The following is a 466-nucleotide window of genomic DNA, read 5'->3' on the forward strand; positions in this document are numbered from 1 at the left end:
GGTCCCACTTGCGGATACTGTTTGTTCACAAATCAAGCACGAGGTGGCGCGGCCGAGTGTATACGACTCTGTTTACATATGGCGCGAAGCAGTAGGAACCCAGGTTGTCGGCTGCTGCACTCAAGTTTTACATCGTAAACAGCAGACGGTATATCATTTATATTTCATGCAAAAGAAGCTGTTTCTAAAAATGTGTTGAATTAATAGGTACGAACAATGATGTGGAATAGGATGTTTCTGTTAAAAATATCGTTGAAGATGGAAATTTACAACTAAATTTCAACGGATTTTTGGCTTCAGGCTTCAGCTTCAGGAAACGGACGGAAATCGGTGCATTGCCGTACTATTGTGTATCGACGTTAGTCTTGCAGTAAGTCGGGATAAATCATAGAAATAGTAGTCTCATGATGACCTAGTTGTACGTTTATAGCCACACCAGGCGATTAAGACAATTCACAATATATTT

The sequence above is a fragment of the Priapulus caudatus genome, unplaced genomic scaffold (genome assembly GCF_000485595.1).
Source record: "Priapulus caudatus unplaced genomic scaffold, Priapulus_caudatus-5.0.1 Scaffold830, whole genome shotgun sequence".
Classification (NCBI taxonomy): Eukaryota; Metazoa; Priapulida; class Priapulimorpha; order Priapulimorphida; family Priapulidae; genus Priapulus; species Priapulus caudatus.